We start from the raw sequence: 6,856 nt of genomic DNA, 5'->3' as shown, positions 1-6,856 counted from the left end.
GCTGTTGAGTCTCTACATCAGAGTGTAGGCACCAGTTCTGGTCTGTAGGTGGTGCTGCTGTTCTTCAAATTGGAATGTTTTTTTCTTTTTTGTTGCTGGATTTCACTATAAATAACTGAATTAGTCATATAGTATGTGTGCTGTAGGCTCTCTAAACCTACATATGAATCTGTTCTTCTTATACACGCCACCTTGTGAATTGACCTACATTTTCTCCAGAAACTGCAAACACAATGTCATCAAGTCTGGTCAACAGGGATTTCCAAATGCTTCACTGCCCTCCCTCCATTAATCACATGATTCTGCTAAAATGTGATTTATTGTGTTCCTGCTATGCAGGATTCCCCAGTGCGCGCTCACACACACACACACACACACACACACACACACACACACACACATACACACATTTGGCAAGTAATGTAGAGGGAATGTGCTTTCCCCTTATCACAAGATCAGCATGAGCAGGGGGGCTGAACACAACACTTCATTATACTTCACAATATTCATTCAAGGCTTGTTCTGGGAAAGAAGGACAAATTACCAACTTCTGAAGTTGGGCGTCTGGTATAGCTGCAACATAACTGTGCACATTTCTGCCCACACAGTAATGACATATTTTCTTAAACATAGGATATCCTCTATGACTTCCCCTGCTTGTTTTTCATTCTTTTATTTGTGCCTTTCATGTTACAAATAAACCAGAATACTAGTATTATAAGCCATGGCAGTGATCCCTTCAGAAGCACAGATAAACCAAGCGTATATGTATCAGACATGTTTTTGTGGTTGTTTATGTCATGGTCTGATGAAAGAAATTCATTTGCAATACTTCTAATGCACCACATAAACCATATTGCTGGATTAAACGGTTGCTCCAGCAATTTTATATTGCAGTTCCATACAGACGGGAGACTCTCAAAAGAGAGATTAAAATAAAATAATCAAAATCAAAACAGCAGAGACTGACATATCCACATTTTTAGTCTTCAGTAATGGTAAAGCTCCAAAAAACAGTGGATTCTACATTACATTACCCATAATGCAACCATCACCAGACTCTCACTGCCCGGATGTGTCTTTTAAACTCCGCACCTCCAGCTTGTAATGCAGTCTTTCTTCTCATAATTTGAAGCCAAAATAACCCAGATGACATCATTGGGATATTTTTTTTCAGATGTACCTTATAGACTATAATAGGTAGCCTGATGACTCTTAAGAGCAGTTGCTTTTTCATTTCCCTTCGTTATTTATTCTGAGGGGTTATTTCTTCCCAACCAATCAGTAGTCAACTAGGATAAGTGCATGTTTTCCCCCATTGGTCGAAGAAATACAACTGCCTGCACAGCTGCGTTAAATTTATCCCTAATTGCTGTCACCACGCCGTCTATGTGGCCTTTTTTTTTCTGGCTCTGGCACAGAGAGATGACGCCCACATTCAGTAAATAAGATGACCTTATTTTAGAGTCCAATTTGATGTTGTATTTTTATCAAAATGGAGAGTCAGGATGAACCAAAAAAGGGCACAACTGGAAGCATTCAGGGCCAGTGTTCCCTCTAAGCTGATAGGTTTGTTGACATACAGAACATCAAGCGGGCTAATTTAGCACAGTGAGCAGTTACATCAGTAATCTGTCGTCGCTCCACTTTGTCTCTAGAAGTTAAGCCCGCTCATGCATGTAGCACTTATTTGGTGATGAATGACGTTAGATGCAGGGACAATAGCACCACACTCAGACCATCTATTAACAGTTTATCCTGCCTAATTTTGTGATTTGACCCGCTTTGTTCTGGGTGACAGTGACAGTGGTAGTCCCCGGCCCAGCTGTGAGCAGCAGGCCGACCTAATGCCGTTACATAATGCCGAACGAGGCTCTGATCAGTTGCATAAGCCAGTTAAAGGATCATGCTCTCATTGGGGGCTCACTACACTCCTCTGCCTGCTGTGATTTGGTCCCGGCCCTGCCCCGAGAGACCTTCACCATCATCATCAGGCTCATCAACAGCAACTTCACCCTCCTCCTTTGAGGGTTCGACGCACCTGGCAACCCAAGTTGAAAAACAAGCTAAATGGAGCCCTGACACATTTAGGGTTTTAATAGGCAGCCCCAAAAGTCTTCATTAGACAGCTGGATGATGTTCACCTCACACTTGTTATCGAAGGCGTGTGAGGACAAAATAATGTGTAATACATTACACATTCCTGGAATATGATGAGTGTGTACTTAGATATTACAAGGAAATAGTTTATATTTTAGCTTTTAATATTAAAATTAATAAAATAATGAATAGAATCAAATAGTTGAATAACTGATGAGTACAACTCTCTGTGATTCTAATGAGACCACATTATCAAGTTGAGCTGATAAACACATTGTTTTTGTGATTATTCCTCTACTTCACATGTTGTGTTTCATTGGGGTGTTTTGATGCTCTCAATGCAGTTTAAGAGACTTTTCCAGAACCATGTTAATATTCACAGATAAAACAATAGTGGTACTAATAATAACGGCCATAAAATGTTTGTGTGACTATGTTGTCCTTAAAGTAGGATAAAGGTTTCCCAGATTTTCTGTTGCTGGCAGTAGTCAAGCCTGAATAAGACATTCAAGCCGGAATTTAGGTGAGTTTGCTTTCAGGACAACGGTGCAGAAATGTGACTTATGGACCCGATGTGACCATTATTTATCTGCTTTATTCATTATCATCATTCATGCCATTATAAATCAAATTATTTATTATATTAATAGATTAAAGGGATTAGAATGACTTGAGTTTTCTGTCATTTAAACTGTATTGTCATTGTGTCCCCCAATGTGTATGTGTGCCGCCCCACATATGGTTATATTTTATTATATAATAGAGGACATTATTTTTAATTTGATTACAAATCCCTCTTTTATTTTTCTCTTTGCTATTGAAGGCTACTCATTTTTTTGTTTTAAAGGGACAGTTCAGCCCTTAAATCAACCACATATTTTTCGTCTTACCTGTAGTGCATCTAGATTGTTTTGGTGTGAGTTGATGAGTTTTGGAGATATCGGCCATAGACATGTCTGCCTTCTCTCGAATACGATGGAACTGGATGGCATTTGGTGCTAAAAGTGCCAAAAACTATTTATGTCATAAATCAAGACTCGTTTACTCAAGATAATCCACAGACCTTGTTGTGAGCATTTTCATGTATGAACTATTATCTTTCTCCCGAACTACACCCACCAACCATGAGTAGCTTTCTTCTGTGTGGTGAGACGGGTGTAGTTTAGAAAGAAAATAGTTCCTACATGAAGGTCTGTGGAGTTTTTCAAAAAAAAATTTCTTTCCTTTTTTTTTTTTTTTTTACAAGCCAAGTGCTGTCCCGTCCCATTGTATTCCAGAGAAGGCAGACATCTGTATGGCCCATATCTCCAAAACTTGGCAACTCACACCAAAACGAGCTAGATGGATAAATAGCACCAGAGGTAAGAGGAAAAATATGTCTTTTTGATTTTGGGGTGAACTGCCCCTTTAAAAAAGGTATGGCCGGAAGTGCTGTGTTTTCTCTATACCGGACAATGACAGCAGTGATGCTGGCGCGTTGGCAAATTGCAGCATCAACTTTCAAGAGGATTCATTTCGTCCCACAACCATCAGAGCATCTGGACTGAAGTGCTTAGTAATTACAGCCGGTAACAACTTGTGTGTAACAGTCTGATATGAAGATAGTGACAGACCTGTCTGACAGGATGGAGAGACACATAACAGAAGCTGGAGGTGTTGTAAAAAAATGAGCATAATTACTGTTATTTGAGGGGTGTTGTATGAGGTGTTGCTGAAGATGCCAGTATCAAGCTAGCGAGAATGAAATAGGGCGTTTCCGGTCTACCATTAGCTATTAAAACATGATGACCTTAATGCAGGGTCAAGTTGAATGTAGTTGTATTTACAGCAGTGCTTAAAGTTTATATGTGGACTCAAAGACGGACAATTCACATATTCAGTATTCGAGTTGCACTTAACGTCGTGCTCACAGTTTTGTCAACAACTTCAAGGCGCACATTTCCGCCTTTACTCTGAAGGCCACATGTGAACATTTCCTGTCTGGTCTTGATGAACCTCGGCGGACTTGATGCAGCTGGTGAAGCTTGTGGCCGCACCGCAGAGAAGTGAAGTTGAGCATCCTGCAGGTAATGTAAGCTCGTACACGGTGTCAGTGGGGCATTGTTGGATATATTATCACATATTACGTAGCTTTGTTTTAACGGCAACATTTTTACATGCTGTGGTAGGACGGGTAATATCATTTAGCATGTTTTTTCTTGTCGCTATTTGATCAGAATGAGAAGATAAAATGTAGCTAACGAATAGCATAGCCAAAGCTAAGAGGAGATGTTGTCCTTTTTCTGTAATGTTTTTGGCTAACATGTTAGACTGGTCCTGGGCTTGTCCATTCCCCAAAACTGGCTTCATTCATTGTCTGTGACAGGGAGGAGGAGGAGGAGGTGGAGGAGGAGGAGGTGATCTGCGGCAAGTCAGCCAGAGTCTGACAAAACAAGACAGGAAGTTTGGGGATTTCACCTTCAAAATAAACCTCGAGCGTGAATTATATTTTTGCAGTTGGGCGTGTAGAGCAGCAGAGGTGATGTTCAAATACTCTGCTTTTAAGCACAGAGCGGAACTGAGCTGAAACACTGAGTAGAGACGCTTGTTCCTGTGATGCAGTTTTATTTTGGAAACACTTAATTTAGGAGTGTGATGTTCCTTTTAGCTTGACGCTGATTTTAGTGGCTGGACTGTATGGTTCGGTCGGTGTGTGGCATTATGTAGAAAAACTGGAGTAGTGTGCCCCAGGTGCTCTGTTAATAGACACTGTGTTGTACTGCTGCTGCGGTATGTTGTGCCAGCTGTAATAGCAGCTACCGCTTGTTTCCAGCTACTCCATTTAAAATCCCCCAAATGAGGCAGTTTTACACAGGTGTGTGTCCTCTTTGGTCAGGGCTTATGGTTATTGGCTGTTTTGTTGCGCTGGGCTACATCAGCGCTACGAACCCCGTTTGTAGCCAGGCTCCATTCAAAAAATCTGGCCCTTCAATATGTTTGATCAATTCTGCTGCGAGCGCGCATGTCTGTTAAGAACATGACTTCAGATGTTTTTTTAAAAAATGATTGGTATTTTGGCGCAAAGGTGCCACCAACACTTCTTTTATTAAAATTATTATTTTTTCACTCCAGTGAGTCACCGTCCACATGTGTTTTAGAGGAACATCATTGACAAATGTTGTGGGTTTTTTTGGCACATTCACTGAATTTTTGAATGCCGAATATACAAAGGGACCATCAATATTTAGGAAATAACGTTATTCGTGTTATTTAATCTACGCAGCTTGTTGAGAAGCGTATTTACTCTAAAATGTGTGATTTGTTTAACGGACTCTGGCGTTGCTGTTCGCCCGTGCAGCATCAGAAAACGTAGTTAACCTGTCTGCTGCCACACTGCCTGCATGATGCCTCCCGGCTGCTCGGACATTTCTGCAGAACCTGCTGCAAGGAATTCAACATGACATCATGCGTGAGAAACATTTCCGTTCAGGGCCGCAGGATCAAATCGCCAATAATATTACATAATCACAACCTAGCTTAAATTGGTGGGTTGATCTGGATGTCAGTGTAGCGGCCAAGTGGATAAGCTTTAACGTCCCATGTTATTTCGGTATATTTCTACCCCATGAAATAAAAAAATAAAAAAACAGAATGTAGTGGAGGATGCGCTTACAAAGAGCAAGAAAATGACCTACTGTACAGATCAACTCTGCAACCCCAAAACACTCCTCATTGCAATGATGCCGGCTGGATTAGAGGGCATCTGAGGACAGCTGTAGCTTGCAACATCGCTTTGCTGCAAAGACACTTGATACAACGGGGTATTTTTCATTTTCTCCATGTGATTGTGATTGGTTTATCACAAGATTTAGAATAAGCTAACTCTCCAAAGGCACATCACATTTCTAGGCACAAAGTGGAGCAATGTCTGTCTGGGTGTTCAGGATTTGATCAATGTGATAAATGTCCTGTTATCAAGCTGCAGAAGAGCAATGGTCATGGATGTAAATAATGCTTGTTTTCATTATTGATTCATCTATTGATCATGTGTTTGGCTCATTAAATTGATAAAATATGAAAGAAAAATGACTGTCATGAGTTCTCAGAGCCCAACTGATGTCTTTGCATTATTTTCATGTATTATATTATATATTATTATTATATGTATATTATATGACATATTTGCAGCAAATTTCATTTACAATGATATAAAACAAGAAAATCTGCAAATTCTCACACAGACAGATGTTTGAAAACCTGGAAGCAGAAAAGCTGTCTCATCGAGTTACGTACTAAATATGATTTGTAATTGAGTTGATTGATCACAGAGGACATAGCTGATATAATAGGGTGGCATACAGTAACCAGACATCCACTTCATTATCGTAATAGTATTAGGGCTGTAACTAATGATTGTCATTATCAATTAATCTGTCTATTATTTTCTTGACTAAGCAATTAGTTGTTTGGTCCACAAAATGTCAGAAAATGGTGAAAAATGTCGATCACTGTTCCCCAAAGTCCATGTTGACGTCCACAACCCGAAGATCTTCAGTTTACTGTCATAGAGGACTAAAGAAACCAGGAAATACTCACATTTGAGAAACTGGAATTTGGAAATTTTTTGATTCCAAACAATTAAGTGATCAAAATAGTTGGCGATTAAATAAGCGGTTGTCAACCAATCGAATAATCAACTAATCAATGCAACCATATATAGTATACCAAAATAAAACATACACTTGTTAAGTATAAAATCTGAAATGTGCAATAGTTA

General features: G+C 39.8%; 1 protein-coding gene across 1 annotated transcript in view; it reads left to right on the top strand.

Moving 5' to 3' along the window:
- Window positions 1-3,199: 3,199 nt before the first annotated feature.
- hivep3a (HIVEP zinc finger 3a) overlaps window positions 3,200-6,856 on the top strand; it is a 37,334-nt gene continuing 33,677 nt past the window's right edge. The window contains exon 1 of the mRNA XM_067611571.1: window positions 3,200-4,166. The gene's annotated coding sequence lies outside the window, so the exon portion shown is untranslated. The remainder of the gene's footprint in view (window positions 4,167-6,856) is intronic.

The sequence above is a fragment of the Thunnus thynnus genome, chromosome 15 (genome assembly GCF_963924715.1).
Source record: "Thunnus thynnus chromosome 15, fThuThy2.1, whole genome shotgun sequence".
Classification (NCBI taxonomy): domain Eukaryota; kingdom Metazoa; phylum Chordata; class Actinopteri; order Scombriformes; family Scombridae; genus Thunnus; species Thunnus thynnus.
This window is presented reverse-complemented; position numbering and strand designations above follow the sequence as displayed.